This window comes from Triticum aestivum, chromosome 7D (assembly GCF_018294505.1).
Source record: "Triticum aestivum cultivar Chinese Spring chromosome 7D, IWGSC CS RefSeq v2.1, whole genome shotgun sequence".
Classification (NCBI taxonomy): domain Eukaryota; kingdom Viridiplantae; phylum Streptophyta; class Magnoliopsida; order Poales; family Poaceae; genus Triticum; species Triticum aestivum.
The window spans coordinates 261,133,841-261,158,636 of record NC_057814.1 but is presented as its reverse complement, the minus strand read 5'-3'; positions in this window follow the sequence as shown (position 1 = coordinate 261,158,636).

Here is a 24,796-nt window from a genome sequence, read left to right as displayed (position 1 = left end):
CTAAACGAAATAAACCAAACTAAAAAAACTGGGCGGGTTTTTCTTCGGCTTTTACCGGTTCGGTGTGGAAAAAAGGTGGCGGCGGTGGCGCTCTCCGGCGAGCGGGGCAGCGGCAGCTACGTGGCGCGGGGAGGCGGCGGCGCGCAGCAGGCGGCGGTGTGCGGCTGTGGCGGCGGCGGTGTGCGGCTACGGCGGCGGGGCGATTTGGCGAAGAGAGGGGGTGGCGGCTTGGGTATTTAAGGAGGGGGTGGCGGCTTGGGAAAGGGGCAAGGGCGAGGCGGCGGCGGTCGCAGAGTCCGGCTCGGACTCTGCCAGCGGCGGCGGGGCGAACTCCCATGCGGGGAAGGCGGCGGCGCTGCGGGCCGGCTGGGCTTCGGTCGAGTCGGTCGAAGTTTTTACTTAAAAAAAATTCGCCGAACGGAAAAATAAAAAAATTAAAATAAAATTAAATCCTAAAAATCCCAAAAATAATTTTCACGGTCCTCTACTAATATTTAGGACCACGTGAACATTTTTCTGGGCTAAAATGCAATTTTTCCTAATTTAACTGAATAAAACCGCAAAAAATATTTTTATTCAAAATTAAATTTCCATTATTTCTTCTGTTTTGAAGAAGTCATATTATCTTCTCTCATTATTTATGTATTTAGAAATAATTAGAAAAATAATTTCAAATAAAAATCTCTTTGATCCCAATTTACCAATTTTGAAAATTCAAAAATGGAATTTTATGAAAACCTCCAACTCTCTCAAATGGTCCTTGAGTTGCTTAAGGTCTCTAGGATCAAAATTGTTTGAATCAAACCAATTCAAAAATGCAAGAATCATGGATGCATATGATGACCTAATGATTAACATCCAAATTGAAAATTGGGATGTTACACTAAGAGAATCATTAGTGGAATCAAGAGAACTACTAGAAGCAACAACATTGGATTTAACATGATTGTTGTTACTACTAGAGGAAGAATCTTTCTTACTCTTGTTTCTAGATTTTACTTGTGGCATGTAAGTAGACAAGAGTAAACGCTTGGCAATGTAAGAACTTTTCTTACGAAGATCATCATTGATTGCTTTTAAGAACCCATGCTCTTACTCAAGGTTGAGCTTTTCAAAGTGTAGCTTCTCATGAGTCTTTAAAAGTTCTCGATGATCTTCTAAGGTAGTTTCACGAGCTAACTTAAAGTGTTTAGTTCTTTAGTTAGACGCTCAATCTCCTTCTTATCAGCGTCATCCGTTTTATCTTGATTAATATGATTAATAGCAAGTTCATCATAGTTTTCATCACTAGAGTTGTCAACAAGTAAATCATCATCACCTAGCAAATCATCTTCATCACTATTGAAATCAACATACTCAGGATGTGATACCTTTGGGCCTTTAGCCATGAATCATCTTCCAATTCTTTCATTTGGTGAGTCAAATATGTCATAGGAGTTGGTTGACACAAGAGCTAGACCGGCAACACCTTCATCTTAAGTATATTCTGAGTCGGAGTGATAACTTCTTTCGGAGTGATGGTCGGAGTCGGAGCCGGATACACATTCACCAACGTGAGCTTGATGTCTTCGTTTTGTGTAGCTCTTTGATGATTTGTCCTTCCTTTCCGAATCCTTGCTTCTCCGAGAGGTTCTTCGTTCATAACGATCATCTCTACTCCTCCTCTCCCTTGGAGGTGATTCTTCTCTTCTACTTCTCCTTTTGGGTGAATCTTGTTTTCTTTTGTAGGGAGCCGTACACTCATTGGAGTAGTGTCCAGGTCTTCCACAATTGTAGAAATTACGCTCACGACTTGAAGATCTTTTGTCATTGTAGGACCTTGACTTGGAACTTCTTTCCTTGCTTCTATTCTTGTAAAACTTGTTGAAATTCTTCACCATTAGGCTCAATTCCTCATTGAAGGTTTGTTTCTCACTTGATGACGTAGGAGCATCACATGAGGCTTTGTAAGCACCACTTGACTTGTTGTGAACTCTTCCTTATCTTTGAGTGACATCTCATGAGCAACAATTCTTCCAATGACTTCCGGTTGCTTGAGATCTTTGTAATTGGGCATCATTTGGATCAATGTGCACACGGTATCATATTTTCCATCCAAGGCTCTTAGGATCTTCTTGATGATGAATCTATCGGTCATCTCCTCACTTCCTAAGCCGACAATCTCACTTGTGATGAGAGCAAGCCTAGACTACATTTCAGCGACACCTTCACCATCCTTCATTTTGAACTTGTCAAGTTGACTTTGAAGCACATCCAATTTGGATTCCTTGACGGAGTCGGTACCCTCGTGCATACCAATCAAAGTATCCCAAATATCCTTTGCATTCTCAAGACGGCTGATTTTGTTAAATTCTTCGGGGCACAATCCGTTGAAGAGGATATCGCAAGCTTGAGAATTGTATTGTAGCATCTTCAACTCTTCCGCGGTAGCTTCACGGTTCGGTTCTCTCCCATCAAATAATTCACCTTGCAAGCCAATACACACAATAGCCCAAACGGCGGGATTATTTCCAAGAATATGCATTTTCATCTTATGCTTCCAACTAGCAAAATTAGTACCATCAAAGTAAGGACCTCTACGGTGGTAATTTCCCTCGCTAGACGCCATACTCTCCTAGGTTGTGAAACCAAGGCTATGATCACCAAAAGCTATGGAAATCAAGGCAAATGGAGACCAAAGCTCTGATACCACTTGTAGGATCGAAAGTATGTCTAGAGGGGGTGATTAGACTAGTTGACCAAATAAAAATCTATCCTTTTCCCAATTTTAAGTCTTGGCAGATTTTAGCAACTTAGCACAAGTCAAGCAATCAACCTACACATGCAAGTCTAAGAGTATAGCAGTGGAATGTAAAACATTGCACATGAACGTAAAGGGAGGAGTTTGGAGGGAGGAAACGCAATGTAGACACGGAGATTTTTTCCGTGGTTCCGATAGGTGGTGCTATCGTACATCCACGTTGATGGAGACTTCAACCCACGAAGGGTAATGGCTGCGCGAGTCCACGGAGGGCTCCACCCACGAAGGGTCCATGAAGAAGCAACCTTGTCTATCCCACCATGGCCATCGCCCACGAAGGACTTGCCTCACTGGGGTAGATCTTCACGAAGTAGGCGATCTCCTTGCCCGTACAAACTCCTTGGTTCAACTCCACAATCTTAATGGAGCCTCCCAAGTGACACCTAGCAATCTAGGAGACACCACTCTCCAAAAGATAATAGATGGTGTGTTGATGATGAACTCCATGCTCTTGTGCTTCAAATGATAGTCTCCCCAACAATCAGCTCTCTCTCATGGATTTGGATTTGGTGGAAAGATTATTTGAGTGGAAAGCAACTTGGGGAAGGCTAGAGATCAAGATTCTTGTGGTTGGAATGGAATATCTTGGTCTCAACACATGCGTAGGTGGTTCTCTCTCAGAAAATGTATGTTGTAAGTGTAGGCACGTTCTGATGGCTCTCTCTATGAATGTAGAGTGGGTGGAGGGGTATATATAGCCTACACACAAAATCTAACCGTTACACACAATTCACCAAACTTGGTGGGACCGAATCATGAAACTCGGTCGCACCGATTTAGTTCAAAATGTGAACGTTAGGTTTTCGGTGGGATGGATTTCATTAGGGTTAGGGCATAACGTAATCTCGGTGAGACCGATCACATAAACTCGGTAGGACTGATTTCTGTAATAGGCAAACAGAGAGTTGGTCAAGCAAACTCGGTGGGACCGATCCGCTCATTTCGGTGAGATCGAAACGTTACGAAAGGGAAACAGAGAGGTTGCATTGCAAACTCGGTGGTACCGATCGCTCATCTCGGTTGGACCAAAACTTTACGAAGGGAAATAGGGAGTGTGCAATCCCATCTCGGTGATACCGAGATCCCTATCGGTGAGACCGAAGTGACTAGGGTTTCTGGCAGTGGCTATGTCAAATGAACTCGGTGGCGCCGGATAGATCAAATCGGTAGGGCCGAGTTTGACTTTTGGTTTGGGACATATGTGGATATGAGAAAGTGGTTGAGGGCTTTGGAGCATATCACTAAGCAGTTTGAGCAAGCAAGCCATTAAGCAACACCTCATCCTTTTAATAGTATTGACTTTTCCTATGGACTCAATGTGATCTTGGATCACTAAAATGAAAATGTAGAATCTTGAGCTTGAGCCAATATGTGTCCTTAGCATTTTGAGGGGTCCACATTCCTAATCCATGCCATGCGAATCACTGAACTTTCTGAAATAATCATCTTGAAGTGGTATTAGTTCAATGAGCTATATGTTGTTAGGAATTACCAAAACCAACCAGGGATAGTTGCACTTTCAGTAGATTTTCTTTTTTGTTTTTACATGCAACATTATCCAATAGTGGCATCTGAGCCAGGTCTATGCGTAGATGATATGCATTTGTAAAACACAAAGTAGTTGTGGGCGGTGATGGTCATACTGCTTACCACCAACATCTTATTTTGATTCGGCGATATTGTGGGATGAAGCGACCTGGACCAACCTTACATGCTCATGAGTCCGGTTCCACCGACTGACATGCAACTTGTTTTACATAATTTGAATACAGCCGGTCCTTGAAGAAGGTTAAAACAGCAAACTTGATAATTACCATTGTGGTTTTCCGTAGGTAAGAACGGTTCTTGCTAGTTGCCCGTAGCAGCCACGTAAAACTTGCAACAACAAAGTAGAGGACGTCTAACTTGTTTTTTGCAGGGCATGTTGTGATGTGATTTGTTCAAGATGTGATGTCATATACGTTGTTGTATGAGATGATCATGCTTTGTAATATCGACAACCAGCGGCAGCCTTAGGGTTGTCTCTTAATTATTGTATGAAATGCAAGCGCCATGTAATTGCTTTACTTTATCGCTAAGCGTTAGCAATAGTTGGCGAGATGACCCCGACGCAACGATGGAGATCAAAGTGTCGAGCTGGTGACAATGGAGATCATGACGATGCTTTGGAGATGGAGATCAAAAGCACAAGATGATGATGGCCATATCATGTCACATATTTTGATTGCATGTGATGTTTATCCTTTATGCATCTTATTTTGCTTAGAACGACGATAGCATTATAAGATGATCCCTTCACTAAATTTCATGATAAAAGTGTTCTCCCCGAGTATGCACCGTTGCTAAAGTTCGTCGTTTCGAAGCACCTCGTGATGATCGGGTGTGATAGACTCTACGTTCACATACAACGGGTGTAAGCCAGTTTTGCACAAGCAGAATACTTGGGCTAAACTTGACGAGCCTAGCATGTACAGACATGGTCTCAGAACACTGTAGACCGAAAGGTCGAACGTGAGTCATATAGTAGATATGATCAACATAGAGATGTTCACCATTGATGACTACCCCATCTCACATGATGATCAGACATGGGTTAGTTGATTTGGATCATGTATCACTTAGATAACTTGAGGAATGTTAATTTAAGTGATAGTTCATTAGTAATTTTATTAATTGAACTTAATTTATCATGAACTTAGTCTTGATAGTTTTTGCATATCTATGCTGTAGATCAATGGCCCGTGCTACCGTTCCCCTAAATTTTAATGCGTTCCTAGAGAAAGCTAAGTTGAAAGATGATGGTAGCAACTACACGGACTGGGTCCATAACTTGAGGATTATCCTCATTGCTGCACAGAAGAATTATGTCCTTGATGCACCGCTAGGTGACGGACCTACTGCAGGAGCTACTGCAGATGTTATGAGTGCGTAGATTTTTTGTTTTCCATGCAACATTACCCATCAAGAACAACCACCTGGCTTAAACCTATATCCCGGAGACAGAAAAACTTCACAGATTTCTTTGCGATGCTTATTAGTATGACCTCATATTTGCACTTTTTGTGGCTTTTAAAATGAGTTTTTATTGATGTCGTAATCGTATTTGCGCCCATTCCTGATGGAAGTGGAGTTTGCCTTGTTTTTGTTAACGTCGTAAGCGCATTTTGTGGGCGTCAGCATGACCAGAATGTATTATTCAGTCTTCCGGCATCCCTATGGTTGCTCTTGCCAAGGAAGGACTATCAAAAAATTGCGTCGATGTAGCTCCGGAGCAAGTCTGTGCGAGGTAGCACTACTGAGGATCCTGCTAACGCGGCACTATAATTAGAGACCCTTCGACGAAACTATGTGTGACACATTAATCGCAAATGGTAATGTAGAAAAACTGTCAAAAAAGATGCAAAACGTTTTGCGATGGCGGATACATCAAACACGGTTCAGATTTTAGTTGTGTGTGCGATGCGGGGCATACGGTTGTTCAGTTCAGTGAACTATTTGCGATGAGGCAGAAGAACAGAAACGGGCAGCCAAATGAAGGTGTGTGCGATATACGACATGTAGTTCAGTCGGAATAGCTATTTGTGATGAGGTGGAACAACAGAAACAGGCAGCCAAATGAAGGTGTGTGCGATATACGACATACAGTTCACTTGGATGAACTTTTTGTGATTAGGCAACAAAAAAGAAACGGCCAGCCGGATCAAGGTGTGTGCGATATACGGCATACGGTTCACTCGGATGAACTGTTTTCGATTAGGCAACGCAACAGAAATGGTTCAACCAGATCAAGGTGTGTGCAATGGAGGGCATACAGTTCATCCTGATAAACTGTTTGTGTTGAGCCAAGAGAACATAAACGTTTCGTGTAAACAAGATGTGTGTGATACGCGGCAAACATCCAATTACATAGGTGGCTAGTACACACATGACATTTCAACACACCAAAGTAAACTATTACATGCATAATTAACTAGGATAAACGATCATCTGATCATCATCTACTTCTTGTGACGCTTGCCACCACTGCTCTAATAGGATAAACGGAACAGTATTATCTACTGTGAATAGTGTGCTCTGTTGGGCACACAAGTATATGGATCATAGCCTTGGGCGAGCAATGTGCATGCACGCGTCGTGCTAGCTCGATGTTCCTTCTATGCTAAGTTTCCACTAATTGATGGCGTTTTATGAACACGCCACCGTTTCCCGCCATTTCCCCATCGGTTTCCTGCTGCCACCCAGCGATATTCCGCATAAACATAAGCGACGCGCGATGCACGGAGGCAACAAGCGCAGTCTGTAGCACATCCACCTTTTCCAAGAATGCGAACCCACCAAAGCGCCGCCTCTACCATCAACCTCCTCGACGAGGAAAACGAGAAGGTGCCACGGCCCATCAAGGTCGAGGCTCTCCCCGGCAGCGCGATGGACGACACCGTGATGCGCGTCATCGCCAGGGTTGAGCAGACCCTTGGCGCATGGCGCTTCAGCGCCGCGGATCAAGATAGGCATGTCAGCACCGAGAGGTTGCAGCTCGCCGCACAACATGATCGATTGCGCGCCGCAGAGCAAGCTAGGCGCATCCGCGACGATAGGCTACGACTTACTGCGTAGCGAGACCGTTGGAGCACCGCAGAGCGAGAGGAGCGGCGTGCCGCATAGCAAGAGCGGATCCATCAGCGCTTTCCTGCTGTCGACAGGGCGTCGCAGCTGGGTACACGTCCCGTTAGTACCCCCGTTCCTCGCCAGGAGTGGGAAGAGGCCATCTGCACCGTACTTGCACCGGACGCCCGCCATGCCGTTCGCATGGGTGCGCCATTCGCCTTGTCCGTGGCCCGCTCGATGCCAACACGCTGGTCGCTAGGCTCGACCGCCTCCTTGGCCCAGGTGTCCACCTGGGCGCAGTAGAAGAACATGGCCATCGCATCCTCGAGCCTGTGATCTCCGATGAAATAGCCAACTTGGAGCTCGAGATAGCGCTACCGCGAGCGTGTCGACCGCTTGGACGAACGCCTGCACGAGTTCAGGCAGAGCCAAGAGCTACCGTAGGCAAGGGCTGTTGGTCATGGTCTCATGGAGGCATTTTATTTTTTTGAGTCATTTCGACGTGGATCGCTATGTATTCACAGCAATCATAATATTTCTATGTTTCAATGTGTGTACTCTGTTTTCCGTTCTTATATGTTCTATTTCAATGTGTGTGTATATGCTTTCCATTCTGTATATGTGGATGATAACAGTTAGATACAAATTAGTATAAGAAAACAGATAGAAAATGGAATTCATAATATATATTAATTGTTCATTAGTTCATCACAATATATATAATATCATCACATATACGTGATGATACTTAACTACTAGGTACAATGCATAAAATTGAAAACGAACAATACTAAAACTAATAATCCCTCCTGGGGGCAGTATTCCGGCAGCCCCTCGCCAGCAGCTCCCTGGTGCGCGGCGTCTTCCCAGCTCGGAGACAGTACTGCGCCTCCTCTGCCTCGTAGCGCTTGACGTACCGATCTGCCTCATGATGCGGATGAGCGCGAACGATCTTGCCATTTCTTTGGGCGCCCACTGAAGCTCCTCCTCGGTGGCACACTGGAGCTTATCGGCTCACCTCCACGCAGCGATGAGGCGCCTAGCGCCTTTGACCTTCAGTACTGCAGGATGCTGCTAACGCGACGCTATGATCAGAGACCCTTTAATGAAACTGTGTGTGATGCATTAATCGCAAACGGTGATGTAAAAAAACTGTCAAAAAAGATGCAAAACATTTGCGATGAAGGATACATCAAACACGGTTCAGATTTTAGTTGTATGTGTGATGTGGGGCATACGGTTCAGTTTAATTAACTGTTTGCAATGAGGCAGAATAAAAGAAACGGGTAGCCAGATGAAGGCGTGTGCTATATACGGCATACAATTCACTCGGATGAACTGTTTGTAATGAGGTGGAATAACAAAAATGGGCAACCAGATGAAGGTGTGTGTGATATATGGTATACAGTTCACTTGGATGAACTTTTTGTGATTAGGCAACATAAAATAAACGGTCAGGCAGATCAAGGTGTGTGCGATATACGACATACGGTTCATTGCGATAAACTATTTGTATTGAGCCAAGAGAACAGAAACATTTCATATAAACAAGATGTGTGTAATACATGGCCAACATCCAATTACATAGGTGACTAGTACAGACATGATATTTCCACACACCAAAGTAAACTATTACATGCATAATTTACTAGGATAAACGATCATCTGATCATCATCTACTTCTTGTGCTAGCTCAATGTTCCTTCTATGCTAAGTTCCCATTAATTGATGGCGTTTTTTGAACACGCCACCATTTCCCGCTATTTCCTCACCAGTTTCCCACCATCCAGCGATATTGCACTTAAACCTAGGCGGCGCGCGACGCACGGAGGCAACAAGCGCAGCCTGTAGCACATCCACCTTTTCCAAGCATGCCAACCCACCAAACCGCCGCCTCTGCCATCAACCTCGTCGATGAGGAAAACGAGAAGGCGCCACGGCCCGTCAAGGCCGAGGCGCTCCCCGGCAACGCGATGGACGACGCCGTGATGCGCGTCATCGCCAGGGTTGAGCAGACCCTTGGCGCATGGCGCTTCAGCGCCGCAGATCAAGATAGGCATGTCAGCACCGAGAGGCTGCAGCTCGCCACACAACATGATCGATGGCGCACCGCAAAGCAAGCTAGGTGCATCCGTGGCGATAGGCTGCGGCTCACCGCATGGCGAGACAGTTGGGGCACCGCAGAGCAAGAGGCGCGGCATGCCACACAGCAAGAGCGGATCCATCGGCACTTGCCAGCTGTCGGCAGGGCGTCGCAGCTGGGTACACGTCCCGTCAGTACCCCGGACCTCGCTGGTAGTGGGCAGAGGCCGTCTGTGCTATACTTGCACCAGAGGCCGGCCGCGTCGTACTTGCACCGGACACCCACCGCGCCGTTCACATGGGTCGCGCTGTTCGCCTTGTCCGTGGCCCGCTCGATGCCAACACGCTAGTTGCTAGGCTCGACCACCTCCTTGGCCCAGGTGTCCACCTTGGCGCAGTAGAGGAACATGGCTGTCGCATCCTCGAGCTGGTGATCTCCGATGAAATAGCCAACTTGGAGCTCGATATCGCACTCCAGATGTACCGCGAGCTTGTCAACTGCTTGGGCGAATGCCTGCACGAGTTCAGGCAGAGCCAAGAGCTACCGTAGGAAAAAGCTGCTAGTCATGGTCTCATTGACGCATTTTATTTTGTTGAGTCGTTTCGACGTGGATCGCTATGTATTCACAGCAATCATAATATTGTTGTGTTTATTGCTCTGTTTCAATGTGTGTACTCTGTTTTCTGTTCTTATATGTTCTGTTTCAATGTACGTATATATGCTTTCCATTCTGTATATGTGGATAGCAAAAACTAGATACAAATTAGTATACAAAAACAGATAGAAAATGGAATTCATAATATATATTAATTGTTCATTAGTTCATCACAGAATATATACAATATCATCACATATACGTGATGATACTTAACTACTAGGTACAATGCATAAAATTGAAAACGAACAATACGAAAACTAATAATCCCTCCTGGGGGCAGTATTCTGGCAGCCCCTCGCCAGCAGCTACCTGGTGCGCGGCGTCTTCCCAGCGCGGAGGCAGTACTCCGCCTCCTCTGCCTCATAGTGCTTGACGTACCGATCCGCCTCTTGCCGGCGGACGAGCGCGAACGATCTTGCCATTTCGTTGGGCGCCCACGGGAGCTCCTCGTCGGTGTCACGCTGGAGCTTCTCGGCCCACCTCCATGTAGCGACGAGGCGCCTAGCACCTTTGACCTTCCTCACGAAGTACCCGTCTTCGTACACCTTCTTCGCACGACGACGCGCCCGCCACAAATATCCACCGCCTCCTTTTTCTAGGCGGCGTCACGGGATTCACAGGCCGCCTGGTACCTGGCTTCCTCCTCTGCCATCTCCTTCTTGAACGCCACTTGCCTGGCTTTCTCAGCCGGCAGCAACGACTACCACAGACAATGATTGTACTGGCCCCCAAAACCACTCCAAACTGGGGGGTTCTGGCGCAACCTTGTCCGGCTACGCGTAGGGGTCCTCCTTGTCGCTGCTCTTCGACTGAGCGTCCTCGAGGGACGGTTGAAAGCACAAGTGCTCCCTGGGTGATTTTGGTAATTAATGTCAACATATCTCTCGTTGGACCAATACTTTTATCTAGTATATTTCAGACGAGTTCAACAGTGGAGTGGCGTGGACAAGAGGATGTGGAACCCCTTCAAGATGCTAAGGACAAAGGATTGGCTCAAGATCTAAAGCTCAAGACTCTGCATTTTCATTTTGGTGATCCAGATCACATTGAGTCCATAGGAAAAGCCAATACTATTAAAAGGGGATGAGGTGTTTCTTAATGGCTTGCTTGCTCAAAGTGCTTAGTGATATGCTCCAAAGCCCCCAACCACTTTCTCATATCCACATATGTCCCAAACCAAAAGTCAAACTCGGCCCCACTGATTTGATCTATCCGGCGCCACCGAGTTCATTAGACATAGCCACTGCCAGAAACCCTAGTCAGTTCGGTCTCACCGATGGGATCCCGCTCCCACTGAGATGGGCTTGCAAACTCTCTGGTTCCTGTTGCAGTAATTTTGGTGCCACCGAGATATGTAATCGGTCTCATCGAGTTTGCTTGACCAACACTCTGGTTAGCTTATTACCAAAATCGGTCCCACCGAGTTTGTGTAATCGGTCAAACCGAGATGAGGTTTTACCCTAACCCTAGCACATCGGTCCCACCGAAATGTCTAACGGTCACATTATGAACTAAATCGGTCTGACCAAGTTTGGCGATTCGGTCCCACCGAGTTTGGTGAATTGTGTGTAACGGTAAGATTTTGTGTGGAGGCTATATATACCCCTCCACCCACTCTTCATTCATGGAGAGAGCCATCAGAACGTGCCTACACTTCCAGCATACATTTTCTGAGAGAGAACCACCTACTCATGTGTTGAGACCAAGATATTCCATTCTAACCACAAGAATCTTTGTCTCTAGCCTTCCCCAAGTTGCTTTCCACTCAAATCATCTTTCCACCAAATCCAATCCTATGAGAGAGACTTGAGTGTTGGGGAGACTATCATTTGAAGCACAAGAGCAAGGAGTTCATCATCAACACACTGTGTATTACCTTTTGGAGAGTGGTGTCTCCTAGACTGGTTAGGTGTCACTTGGGTGCCTCCGTCAAGATTGTGGAGTTGAACCAAGGAGTTTGTACGGGCAAGGAGATCGCCTACTTCGTGAAGATCTACCCTAGTGAGGCAAGTCCTTCGTGGGCGGTGGCCATGGTGGGATAGACAAGGTTGCTTCTTCGTGGACCCTTCGTGGGTGGAGCCCTCCGTGGACTCGCGCAACCATTACCCTCTGTGGGTTGAAGTCTCCATCAACGTGGATGTATGATAGCACCACCTATCGGAACCACGCCAAAAGTCTTCGTGTCTCCAATTGCGTTTGCACACTCCAATCCCATCTCTTTACATTCTTGCAACTTGCATGCTTTACTTTCCGCTGCTCATATACTCTTTCCCTTCTTGCTTGAAATGTATTGTGAATGTTAAAACTTGTGCTAAAACTCCATCTTAACTTGAGGAAATTAAAAACTGCTACTTTTCTTTGCTAAGAGTCTATTCACCCCCCCTTTAGACACCTCTTCTCGATCCTTTCAATTGGTATCAGAGCATTGGTCTCCATTGCTTTGGTTTAAACACCTTTGGAGGAAGATGGGTGAGTCTACGTTGGGGAGTCTTAGACATAGAGTGCCTATACTTGATGGAGAGTTCTTTCATGAGTGGAAAAATGAGATGCTTGTGATTTCCAATGAAAATCATTTGAACAAGAACATTACTAGCCCTTGTGCACCTCATGTTGATCCTTTGCATCCTACCCTTGATGAGTCTATTGACATGATCCGCAATCTTAGAACTGTTAATCTTATCACTAGAGGTTTGCCTAGAAACTTAATTGGTTGCTTGGCTACTCTTGATTGTGCCTAAACTATATGGAGATTTCTTGAGGAACGATTCCCAAATTATTCCTTGCAAAACTTAGATGAAATTCTTCATAAGTCTATTGCCTTGAGTAAGATGAATTCCAATGATCCTAAGTTTGGTGATTGTCTATTTGAGCTTACTAATCTTATGCGTGCCAAAGGAGATGTTGGAATCATTAGTAATATCATCTCCGAAGCCATTAGAATTCATAAAGATGATTATTGTGATGATCATTTATCTAATGAATCACTCTCTCTAGGAATTGATCCATCACAAGACGATGTTGAACATGGATACTATGATGAGGATGATGATAGTGACTTTGATCTCGATGAGTCTATGAGACACTTTGGTCTTATCGCAAATCTTCGCGGCTACATGGCTGGAGGAAAGGAATGGGTCCTTGATAGTGGATGTACTGATCATATGACCGGAGACAAGGATATGTTTCGTGAGCTTGCTAAAAACGACGGCCCTCAAAAGTATGTCACTTTTGGTGATAACTCAAAGGGTAAGGTGGTTGGCCTTGGTAAGGTGGCCATCTCACATGATAGCTCCATACAAAATGTTATGCTCGTTGAATCTCTTGGCTATAATTTACTTTCCGTATCTAGACTTGCTGACTTATTTGGTTTCAATGTCCTATTTACTGAAGTAGATTGCCAAGTGTTTCGTGGAGATAATCATAATATGGTCTTCACCGGTATACGTAGAGGTGATCTTTACATAGTTGATTTCACTAAAAAAGGCTCAACCTAGAACTTGCTTTATTGCTAAATCATCTAAAGGTTCGTTGTGGCATAGAAGGTTAGGTCATGTGGGCATGCGAAATCTTGATAAACTTATTAAAGGTAATCATATCCTTGGAGTGAAATATGTTATATTTGACAAGGATAGATTGTGCAGTGCTTGTCAAGCAGGAAAACAAGTTGGAGGAAGTGAAAGCACAAGTGCTCCCTAGGTGATTTTGGTAATTAATGTCAACATATCTCTTGTTGGACTAATGTTTTCATCTAGTATGTTTCAGATAAGTTCAACAATGGAGTGGCATGGATTAGAGGATGTGGAACCCCTTCAAGATGATGAGGACAAAGGATTGGCTCAAGCTCAAAGCTCAAGACACTACATTTTCTATTTTAGTGATCCAAGATCACATTGAGTCTATAGGAAAGCCAATACTATTAAAAGGGGATGAGGTGTTGCTTAATGGCTTACTTTCTCAAAGTGCTTAGTGATATGCTCCAAAGCCCTCAACCACTTTCTCACATCCACATTTGTCCCAAACCAAAAGGTCAAACTCGGCCCTACCGAAACTTTCTATCCGGCGCCACCGAGTTCTGTTGACATAGCCACTGCCAAACCCTAGCCAATTCGGTCTCACCGATGGGATCTCGGTCTCACCGAGATGGGCTTGAAAACTCTCTGTTGCCTACTGCAATAATTTCGGTCCCACCGAAATATGCAATCGGTCTCACCGAGTTTGCTTGGCCAACTCTCTGTTTCACTTATTACCCAAATCGGTCCCACCGAGGTAGTGTAATCGGTCAAACCGAGATGAGGCTTTACCCTAACCCTAGCACATCGGTCGTACCGAGTTGATCATATCGGTCCCACCGAAATGCCTAATGGTCACATTATGAACTAAATCGGTTTGACCGAGTTTTCTGATTCGGTCCCACCAAGTTTGGTAAATTGTGTGTAATGGTTAGATTTTGTGTGGAGGCTATATATACCCCTCCACCCACTCTTCATTCGTGGAGAGAGCCATCAGAACATGCCTACACTTCCATCACACATTTTCTGAGAGAGAACCACCTACACTTGTGTTTTCCACTCAAATCATCTTTCCACCAAATCCAATCCTATGAGAGAGACTTGAGTGTTGGGGAGACTATCATTTGAAGCACAAGAGCAAGGAGTTCATCATCAACACACTGTGTATTACCTTTTGGAGAGTGGTGTCTCCTAGACTGGTTAGGTGTCACTTGGGTGCCTCCGTCAAGATTGTGGAGTTGAACCAAGGAGTTTGTACGGGCAAGGAGATCGCCTACTTCGTGAAGATCTACCCTAGTGAGGCAAGTCCTTCGTGGGCGGTGGCCATGGTGGGATAGACAAGGTTGCTTCTTCGTGGACCCTTCGTGGGTGGAGCCCTCCGTGGACTCGCGCAACCATTACCCTCTGTGGGTTGAAGTCTCCATCAACGTGGATGTATGATAGCACCACCTATCGGAACCACGCCAAAAGTCTTCGTGTCTCCAATTGCGTTTGCACACTCCAATCCCATCTCTTTACATTCTTGCAACTTGCATGCTTTACTTTCCGCTGCTCATATACTCTTTCCCTTCTTGCTTGAAATGTATTGTGAATGTTAAAACTTGTGCTAAAACTCCATCTTAACTTGAGGAAATTAAAAACTGCTACTTTTCTTTGCTAAGAGTCTATTCACCCCCCTTTAGACACCTCTTCTCGATCCTTTCAATTGGTATCAGAGCATTGGTCTCCATTGCTTTGGTTTAAACACCTTTGGAGGAAGATGGGTGAGTCTACGTTGGGGAGTCTTAGACATAGAGTGCCTATACTTGATGGAGAGTTCTTTCATGAGTGGAAAAATGAGATGCTTGTGATTTCCAATGAAAATCATTTGAACAAGAACATTACTAGCCCTTGTGCACCTCATGTTGATCCTTTGCATCCTACCCTTGATGAGTCTATTGACATGATCCGCAATCTTAGAACTGTTAATCTTATCACTAGAGGTTTGCCTAGAAACTTAATTGGTTGCTTGGCTACTCTTGATTGTGCCTAAACTATATGGAGATTTCTTGAGGAACGATTCCCAAATTATTCCTTGCAAAACTTAGATGAAATTCTTCATAAGTCTATTGCCTTGAGTAAGATGAATTCCAATGATCCTAAGTTTGGTGATTGTCTATTTGAGCTTACTAATCTTATGCGTGCCAAAGGAGATGTTGGAATCATTAGTAATATCATCTCCGAAGCCATTAGAATTCATAAAGATGATTATTGTGATGATCATTTATCTAATGAATCACTCTCTCTAGGAATTGATCCATCACAAGACGATGTTGAACATGGATACTATGATGAGGATGATGATAGTGACTTTGATCTCGATGAGTCTATGAGACACTTTGGTCTTATCGCAAATCTTCGCGGCTACATGGCTGGAGGAAAGGAATGGGTCCTTGATAGTGGATGTACTGATCATATGACCGGAGACAAGGATATGTTTCGTGAGCTTGCTAAAAACGACGGCCCTCAAAAGTATGTCACTTTTGGTGATAACTCAAAGGGTAAGGTGGTTGGCCTTGGTAAGGTGGCCATCTCACATGATAGCTCCATACAAAATGTTATGCTCGTTGAATCTCTTGGCTATAATTTACTTTCCGTATCTAGACTTGCTGACTTATTTGGTTTCAATGTCCTATTTACTGAAGTAGATTGCCAAGTGTTTCGTGGAGATAATCATAATATGGTCTTCACCGGTATACGTAGAGGTGATCTTTACATAGTTGATTTCACTAAAAAAGGCTCAACCTAGAACTTGCTTTATTGCTAAATCATCTAAAGGTTCGTTGTGGCATAGAAGGTTAGGTCATGTGGGCATGCGAAATCTTGATAAACTTATTAAAGGTAATCATATCCTTGGAGTGAAATATGTTATATTTGACAAGGATAGATTGTGCAGTGCTTGTCAAGCAGGAAAACAAGTTGGAGGAAGTGAAAGCACAAGTGCTCCCTAGGTGATTTTGGTAATTAATGTCAACATATCTCTTGTTGGACTAATGTTTTCATCTAGTATGTTTCAGATAAGTTCAACAATGGAGTGGCATGGATTAGAGGATGTGGAACCCCTTCAAGATGATGAGGACAAAGGATTGGCTCAAGCTCAAAGCTCAAGACACTACATTTTCTATTTTAGTGATCCAAGATCACATTGAGTCTATAGGAAAGCCAATACTATTAAAAGGGGATGAGGTGTTGCTTAATGGCTTACTTTCTCAAAGTGCTTAGTGATATGCTCCAAAGCCCTCAACCACTTTCTCACATCCACATTTGTCCCAAACCAAAAGGTCAAACTCGGCCCTACCGAAACTTTCTATCCGGCGCCACCGAGTTCTGTTGACATAGCCACTGCCAAACCCTAGCCAATTCGGTCTCACCGATGGGATCTCGGTCTCACCGAGATGGGCTTGAAAACTCTCTGTTGCCTACTGCAATAATTTCGGTCCCACCGAAATATGCAATCGGTCTCACCGAGTTTGCTTGGCCAACTCTCTGTTTCACTTATTACCCAAATCGGTCCCACCGAGGTAGTGTAATCGGTCAAACCGAGATGAGGCTTTACCCTAACCCTAGCACATCGGTCGTACCGAGTTGATCATATCGGTCCCACCGAAATGCCTAATGGTCACATTATGAACTAAATCGGTTTGACCGAGTTTTCTGATTCGGTCCCACCAAGTTTGGTAAATTGTGTGTAATGGTTAGATTTTGTGTGGAGGCTATATATACCCCTCCACCCACTCTTCATTCGTGGAGAGAGCCATCAGAACATGCCTACACTTCCATCACACATTTTCTGAGAGAGAACCACCTACACTTGTGTTTTCCACTCAAATCATCTTTCCACCAAATCCAATCCTATGAGAGAGACTTGAGTGTTGGGGAGACTATCATTTGAAGCACAAGAGCAAGGAGTTCATCATCAACACACTGTGTATTACCTTTTGGAGAGTGGTGTCTCCTAGACTGGTTAGGTGTCACTTGGGTGCCTCCGTCAAGATTGTGGAGTTGAACCAAGGAGTTTGTACGGGCAAGGAGATCGCCTACTTCGTGAAGATCTACCCTAGTGAGGCAAGTCCTTCGTGGGCGGTGGCCATGGTGGGATAGACAAGGTTGCTTCTTCGTGGACCCTTCGTGGGTGGAGCCCTCCGTGGACTCGCGCAACCATTACCCTCTGTGGGTTGAAGTCTCCATCAACGTGGATGTATGATAGCACCACCTATCGGAACCACGCCAAAAGTCTTCGTGTCTCCAATTGCGTTTGCACACTCCAATCCCATATCTTTACATTCTTGCAACTTGCATGCTTTACTTTCCGCTGCTCATATACTCTTTCCCTTCTTGCTTGAAATGTATTGTGAATGTTAAAACTTGTGCTAAAACTCCATCTTAACTTGAGGAAATTAAAAACTGCTACTTTTCTTTGCTAAGAGTCTATTCACCCCCCCTTTAGACACCTCTTCTCGATCCTTTCAATTGGTAGGATAGACAAGGTTGCTTCTTCGTGGACCCTTCATGGGTGGATCCCTCCGCGCAACCATTACCCTTCGTGGGTTGAAGTCTCCATCAACGTTGATGTACGATAGCACCACCTATCGGAACCACGCCAAAAATCTTCGTGTCTCCAATTGCGTTTGCACACTCAAATCCCATCCCTTTACATTCTTGCAAAGTTGCATGCTTTACTTTCCGCTGCCCATATACTCTTGTCATGCTTGCTTGATATGTATTGTGAATGTTTAAATATGTGCTAAAACTCCACCTCAACTTGAAGATATTAAAAAATGCCACTTTTCTTTGCTATGAGTCTATTCACCCCCCTCTAGACACCTCTTCTCGATCCTTTCAGGAAGTCACCCCGTGAAGAACATCATGACCACGAGAAGACCGCTCGAGCTACTTCATATGGATCTCTTTGGTCCCAATGCCTAGAAGAGTCTCGGTGGAAACTCATTTGGTCTAGTCATAGTCGATGATTTTTCAAGATTTACGTGGGTGTTCTTTCTTGATGATAAATTGCTGGTCCAAAAGATTTTCAAGAACTTCGCTAGGAAGGCCCAAAATCAATTTGAAGTGAAGATCAAGAAGGTTCGCAGCGACAACAGAACAGAGCATAAGAACGCAAATGTGGATACGTTTCTTGACGAAGAAGGGATTTCACATGAGTTCTCGGCTATGTACACACCACAACAAAATGGAGTTGTTGAGAGGAAGAACCGGACTCTTATTGAGATGGCGAGAACGATGCTTGATGAGTACAAGAATCCAAAACACTTTTGGGCGGATGCGGTTGAGACGGCTTGTCATACAACAAATCACTTGTATCTTCACAAGCTACTCAGCAAGACGACATACGAGCTTCTCACCGGTAACAAACCCCAAGTTGGATGCTTTCGAGTATTCGGCTCAAAGTGTTACATTCTTGATAAGCATCATCGTTCTAAATTTGCTCCTAAATCTCATGAAGGTTTCCTACTTGGTTATGGCCCAAACTCTCACACTTACCGTGTCTATAACAATTTTACCCGAAAGGTTGAAGAGATGGTAGATGTGAAGTTTGATGAATCTAACGGCTCGCAAGTAGAGCAATTGCCAATTGATGTAGGAGACCCTTCAGAAGCAATCCAAGACTTGTCTATTGGCAAGATTCGTCCAACGGAGGTGAAGGAGAGTAACTCGTCCGTCCAAGTGGAAGCTTCTACCTCACGACAAGGTGAACCAAGAGTTGACACGGAAGCATCCACGAGTGGGACACACCAAGATGAAGAAAATGAGGAAGTACACCAAGATGAACCTCATCAACCTCCTTCTCCACCACGACAATAGAACGACAATGTCAACAATGAAGAAAGCCAAGAAGAAGGACAAGATGATGAAGAAGATGTTCCACCCCGACCCAAGCAAAAGCTCTCACGAGATCGAGCAAGAGTCTCAAGAGACCACCCCGTCGAACAAATCTTTAGTGATATCCAAACCGGGAGAATAACTCGCTCTAAAACTCGTTTGGCCAATTTTTATGAACATTATTCATTCATCTCTAGCAGTGAACCTATGAAGGTTGAAGAAGCATTGGAAGATCCAGATTGGATAAATTCCATGCATGAAGAGCTACACAACTTTGAGAGAAACCAAGTGTGGACATTGGTCTAGAAGCCCGACAACAACCACAACATCATCGGTACCAAATGGGTGTTTCACAACAAGCAAGACGAAGATGGACAAGTCATTCGCAACAAAGCATGTCTCGTCGCCCAAGGCTACACTCAAGTCGAAGGTATGGACTATGGTGAGACATATGCCCCTGTTGCTAGACTTGAGTCCATCCGCATCTTACTTGCCTATGCTAATCACCATGATATTACTTTGTACCAAATGGACATTAAAAGTGCTTTCCTAAATGGTGAAATTGAGGAGGAAGTTTATGTTAAGCAACCTCCTTGATTTGTTAATCCTAAGAAACCCGACCATGTTTATAAACTTCACAAAGCTCTTTATGGTCTTAAACAAGCTCCTAGAGCATGGTATAAATGCTTGACCAAGTTCCTTATTGAAAAAGGCTTTGAGATTGGAAAGGTAGATTCTACTCTTTTTACTAAAAGGGTTAATGGTGAACTATTTGTGTGCCAAATTTATGTTGATGATATCATATTTGGTTCGACTAACCCTCATTTTAGTGAAATGTTTGGGAAGCTAATGTCGAAGAAGTTTGAGATGTCTATGATGAGTGAAATCAAGTTCTTTCTTGGTTTGCAAATCAAGCAAACTAAGGAAGGCACCTTTGTTTCTCAAACAAAGTACACCAAGGACTTATTCAAGAAGTTCAACATGCAAGAAAGCAAAGGTATGAAAACACCCATGCCTACTAGTGGACATCTTGACTTGACCAAGGATGGCAAATCGGTTGACCAAAAGGTTTACCGCTCTATGATTGGTTCATTGTTATATCTATGTGCCTCCCGTCCCGATATTATGCTAAGTGTGTGCATGTGTGCACGATATCAAGCGGCCCGCAAAGAATGTCATCTTAAGGCTGTGAAAATGATAGTGAGATACTTAATTCACACACCAAATTTTGGCATTTGGTATCCTAAGAGGTTTCTTTTGATCTTGTTGGCTACTCCAATTCGGACTATGCCGGTGACAAGGTTGATAGGAAGTCCACTTCGGGTACTTATCAATTTCTTGGTAGATCTCTTGTGTCTTGGTCCTCCAAGAAACAAAACTCGGTATTCTTATCCAGCGCCAAAGCGGAATACATTGCCGCCGGTTCATGTTGTGACCAATTACTTTGGATGACCCAAACTCTTAAAGATTATGGCATCTATGTGAAACATGTTCCATTGCTTTGTGACAATGAAAGTGCTATTAGGATTGCTCATTATCCTGTGCAACATTCTCGAACTAAGCATATTGAAGTTCGTCATCATTTCATTCGAGATCATGTTGCTAAAAGGGGACATTGATCTTAAGCATGTTCGTACCGATAAGCAATTGGCAGATATATTCACCAAACCGCTTGATGAGAAAGTATTTTGCCGTTTGAGAGGTGAATTGAACATCATTGATGCTTCAAACTTGGAGTAGATACTCCATTTGGATACATGCAAGGCATGAGCCTTTGACTAATCCTTGAAATTTCTCTTATGATGATGATCATATGTCTTGGATATATTGTACCCTTGCATGCTATCTAACCCTTGTAGGTACTTGGATGAATCTAAATCTATGAGATTGCAAATCACTCACATCTTGAGCAATCTCTACATCACCAAGTCTCTACACCATGGTGGTTGAAGACAAGGAAGCATGAAACCCTTCAACATATCCTTCGACATATTCTATATCAAATTTCATTTGGTATCAAATTTCATGATTGTCATTTTGGATACACAAGTGCTCTTCCTTGCAAGATTAACCCATGTAGGTAGATGAACTCAAACTACAAGTGGTGCTCCCAATACTTGATGAGCTACATCAACCTTGAGCATCCTACACAAGTTCAACTACATGACCAAGATCAACACCACCACCCAAGGTATGATATTCCATCTTAGAGAAGCTTTATCCCAAGTCATGGGTCAAAGCAGCTCAACAAGATGCGAATACATCAAAAGTCTTAAACGAAAAATGGTAACCCCATTTGAGCTTAAACGATGAGTATGACCTATGATCAAGTGTTCTCACTTGACTCCTCAGTCAATATACTCTAACATAGGTGACTTTGTCGTCGACCAATTCTAGATGAAGTTCTCTAGTGTTTGTCTGAATTCTTGCATTTATCTCCTGCATATTTGTTCCCCTTCCTTTTTCCAAAATAAAAAATAAAAAATTAAAAAAACTTCATCTAGATTTCTTTTCTTTTCTCTGTTATGTTCTGCATTTCCTGCATCAAATTCATTGCAAATCCTTCAGTTAATTCCCTGCAAATATTTGTGAGATCTTATTTGCCTAGTGAGCTGAGATGACAATTGTTCTCTCTCTGTGTTGAACTTGGACACACCGACTTGTCTCTTTCGGTCAAACCGAACCATTTCGGTGCCACCGACGAAAACAACTCGGTGTTACCGATTTCAACACTGAGAAGACACTTTGCCATTTGCATTCTGCATACTTGATACAGCTCCACTCAATGATTCTTGTCCTCTACCAGCATCACATTCTACATGCCACTTTGCTTTGTGACTCAAGGACCAAACCTATTTTGACTCACACTCCAGAAGATCCCTTCTTGGAAATTGATGTCAAAGGGGGGGAGAGAGAGCTCACATCAAAGCTTAATCACACCAAAAGGGGGAGAGAGATAATCATATCAAAGACCCCAGATGCTTGGTACTCAAGAGGAGAGAAGTCACATGTCTTTTAGTCTTTTAGAGGGGAAAGACATGTTAGTTTGTGTTATGTTTTATTTTGTACTCTGATTTGTCTTGCTCTGATTTCCTTTTCCCTATACTCTCCCATTATCCGACATAAGATCCAGAGGGAGAAAGAATTCTAAGGGAAGTAAATCTTCGAATTCATTGCATATCTTTCACCTTTGGGGACATGTTTATATCAAATAGGAGTACCTAGTACTCACTCTCTACATGTCATCCCAATCTTGGTACTCTTGTGGCTCTTTTCTTTGCTCTGTCTAGTAGATGTATCTGTGTTATCTAACCTTGTTTACTCAGGTTCATCTCTTCCTAAGCCAGCTCAAGACCACAAGGTAAGTATATGCATCACACTCATGTGCATGATGATCTCTTGCTGATGTACATATTGTTTGCAAGAAGGACTCATGAACATGAAGGTACACTTCATATATTCACGTCATTTGCTCTGATGCATATAGCCAAGATACATGTAACACATTGCTTGCTCTGTCATGTTTATGCATTCACATGCTCTTACATTCCATATTTACATGATTGCATAAATGCAGGGGGACCCTATGCATGTTACATGTCTTTCCAAAGCTTTACTTGCTTTTCTCTATATCATTATCTAAAGCTTTGATGTATGTTGTCATCAATTACCAAAAAGGGGGAGATTGAAAGCACAAGTGCTCCCTGGGTGATTTTGGTAATTAATGTCAACATATCTCTTGTTGGACTAATACTTTTATCTAGTATATATCAGATGAGTTCAACAGTGGAGTGGCATGGACAAGAGGATGTGGAACCCCTTCAAGATGCTAAGGACAAAGGATTGGCTCAAGATCTAAAGCTCAAGACTCTGCATTTTCATTTTGGTGATCCAAGATCACATTGAGTCCATAGGAAAAGCCAATACTATTAAAAGGGGGTGAGGTGTTGCTTAATGGCTTGCTTGCTCAAAGTGCTTTGTGATATGCTCCAAAGCCCTCAACCACTTTCTCATATCCACATATGTCCCAAACAAAAAGTCAAACTCGGCCCCACTGATTTGATCTATCTGGCGCCACCGAGCTCATTTGACATAGCCACTGCCAGAAACCCTAGTCAGTTCGGTCTCATCGATGGGATACCGGTCTCACCGAGATGGGCTTGCAAACTCTCTGGTTCCTGTTCCTGTAATTTCAGTCCCACCGAGATATGTAATCGGTCTCACCGAGTTTGCTTGACCAACTCTCTGGTTAGCTTATTACCAAAATCGCTCCCACCGAGTTTGTGTAATCGGTCAAACCGAGATGAGGTTTTACCCTAACCCTAGCACATTAGTCCCACCGAGTTGATCATATCGGTGCCACCGAAATGCATAACGGTCATGTTATGAACTAAATCGGTCTGACCGAGTTTTACGATTCGGTCCCACCGAGTTTGGTGAATTGTGTGTAACGGTTAGATTTTGTGTGGAGGCTATATATACCCCTCCACCCACTCTTTATTCATGGAGAGAGCCATACGAACGTGCCTACACTTCCAGCATACATTTTCTGAGAGAGAACCACCTATTCATGTGTTGAGACCAAGATATTCCATTCCAACCACAAGAATCTTGATCTCTAGCCTTCCTCAAGTTGCTTTCCACTCAAATCATCTTTCCATCAAATTGAAATCTGTGAGAGAGAGTTGAGTGTTGGGGAGACTATCATTTGAAGCACAAGAGCAAGGAGTTCATCATCAACACACCATCTATTACCTTTTGGAGAGTGGTGTCTCCTAGATTGGTTAGGTGTCACTTGGGGCCTCCGTCAAGATTGTGGAGTTGAATCAAGGAGTTTGTACGGGCAAGGAGATAGCCTACTTCATGAAGATCTACCCTAGTGAGGCAAGTCCTTCGTGGGCGATGGCCATGATGGGATAGACAAGGTTGCTTCTTCGTGGACCCTTCGTGGGTGGAGCCCTCCATGGACTCGCGCAACCGTTACCCTCCGTGGGTTGAAGTCTCCATCAACGTGGATGTACGGTAGCACCACCTATCGAAACCACGCCAAAAATCTTCGTGTCTCCAATTGCGTTTGCACACTCCAATCCCATCTCTTTACATTCTTGCAACTTGCATGCTTTACTTTCCGCTGCTCACATACTCTTGCCATGCTTGCTTGAAATGTATTGTGAATGTTAAAACTTGTGCTAAAACTCCATCTTAACTCGAGGAAATTAAAAACTGCTACTTTTCTTCTATTCACACCCCCCTCTAGACACCTC